Source organism: Sapajus apella, unplaced genomic scaffold (genome assembly GCF_009761245.1).
Source record: "Sapajus apella isolate SASKATOON/1434 unplaced genomic scaffold, GSC_monkey_1.0 scaffold20, whole genome shotgun sequence".
Classification (NCBI taxonomy): Eukaryota; Metazoa; Chordata; class Mammalia; order Primates; family Cebidae; genus Sapajus; species Sapajus apella.
In genome coordinates, this window is record NW_022436960.1 from 26,626,277 (window position 1) to 26,628,600 (window position 2,324).

The window sequence follows — 2,324 nt, forward strand, 5'->3', positions numbered from 1 at the left end:
TTCCTTCCTTCCTTCCTTCCTTCCTTCCTTCCTTCCTTCCTTCCTTCTTTCTTTCTTTCTTTCTTTCTTTCTTTCTTTCTTTCTTTCTTTCTTTCTTTTTCTTTCTCTCTCTCTCTCTCTTTCTTTCTCTCTCTCTCTCTTTCTTTCTTTCTTTCTCTTTCTTTCTCTCTTTCTTTCGTGAGACAGAGTCTCACCCTGTCACCCAGGCTGGAGTGCAATGGCATGATCTTGGCTCAACACAACCTCCACCTCCCGGGTTCAAGCAATACTGCTGCCTCAGCCTCCCAAGTGGCAGGAATTACAGGTGCCTGCCACCACGCCCGGCTCGAACTCCTGACCTCGTGATCCACCTGCCTCAGCCTCCCAAAGTGCTGGGATTATAGGTGTGAGCCACCATGCCGGGCCCTTATTTCTCTTTAACATATGCACTCTGGGGACCCTAGCTTCCAGCAACCACAAATCTGCTTTCTGCCTCTATGGATTTGCCTATTCTGTGTACTTCATATAAACAACATCACACAATAATAAGTGGTCCCTTCCTAAACTCTTAACCCCATGTTTCTATAGAAACAAGGAGACTGATTTTCTTGCAGTACTTTTTGTTTTGTGTGGTCTGCCAGGCACTTGGTCTATGTCCAGCCCAGTTCTTAACCCCTCAGTCTGGGGGTGAGCCTCCCAGCCTAAGAAGTCAGTGACCATTTGTGAATACCTGTTATGTACTAGCTGCTTCACCTGGGTTTTCTTGTCACATCCTCAGCACATACCCACAGGAAGAATTATTACTCCCTTGTATTAGTCTGCAAGGGCTGCAGAAGAAAGTAGCCAAAACTGGGTGACCTAAAACAACAGAAATGTATTGGCTCCCAGTTCTGGAGGCTGGAAGTCTGGGACTAGGGTGTCAGCAGGGTTGGTTTCTTCTGAGGACTCTGAGGGAGAATCTGTCCAGGCCTCACTCCTAGCTTCTGGTGGTTTGCTGGCAGTCTTTGGGGTTCCTTGTCTTGTAGATGCACCATCACCTCAACCTGTGCCTTCAGCTTCATAGTACATTACCCCTGTGTGTGTCTGTCTCGGTGTTCAAACTCCCCCTTTTGATAAGGACACTAGTCATTGGATGAGGGTCCACCCTAATGACTTCGTCTTAACTTGATCATCTGCAAAGACCTTATTTCCCAATAAGGTCACCTTCACAGGTACTGGGAGTCAGTAGTTCAACATCATTTTGGGGAGACACCATTCAACCCAGAAGATCCCCTTTTACAGAGGAAGCAACTGAAAGCTCAGGAGGTCTTGCACCTGGAAGGAGACAGAGCTGTGTGTCACCACAGAAAAGACACAGGCAGAGGGAGGTGGGCCCTTGACTGCTCCTCTCTGGCCGTGGGGATGTGTGCACCTGCTGGCTCAGTGCCACCGCGCTCCATTTGGCTCGCTCCAGCATCATTAGTCCCGGCACATCAAGGTGACTTTACATTGTTTACAAGGGCCACTGAAAGTGCAGTCATCCCCCTCCCACACTGTCTTATCAACTCATTTACCTTTCCGAATTCCCCAACATAGACTGCCAGCCAGGAGGGGCGGGCAAGGACCTGCAGTCCAGGAAGGGCCTGCCTCCACTTTATCTGAAAAGAAAAATCTATCTGCTTGGGGATAGACCTAAATACAACACACCAGTGCGGCTAGGCCATTAATCATCTCTGGCAGGGACACAGACCAGGGAGCAGCATTGTGGGCACACTGGCTTCAAACTCAAGGGCGAGGAAGCTTTGGGGACGCTGCTGGGCACATTGCCTCCAGAGGGCATTCCACAGGTGCGTCGGGTGGGGTCACACATGGTCCTCTTCCCATGCTGGTGATATCTTGCATGGGAAGAGGAGGCAGTAAGGGCAGACCAACACCCTTAAATGATTCCCCAAAAGCAGGTACTCCCGCTGAAGTAAACACCCACTCCCTGGTGGAAGCAGAATGCTTTTTGACCAGGAACCCATTTGGTGAGGAACTCTCCACGCCCAGCTGTTTGACACATGGCCATAATACCCCGGGGGATGCTGTATTCTTCTTAGAGGAAGGGAAGCTGTCAGAACAGGGACTTGTGGAATAACAGGAGACCTAAGTCCACAATTCAAAGGCCCTCAGGCCCAGACTCCCCTCTCCCCATTGCCACCATTTCCTTACTCCAAGAGACACGCCCTGCTGCCCAGCCGAGCTGCATGGCAACCCATAAAAACGCTGTCCCAGCTAGGTGTGTTCCTGGCTCCACTGCCTTCCTTCTCTCTCACTTAATTTCTATTCATTCTTCATGGCCCAGCTCAAGTGTGACATCTCACCTG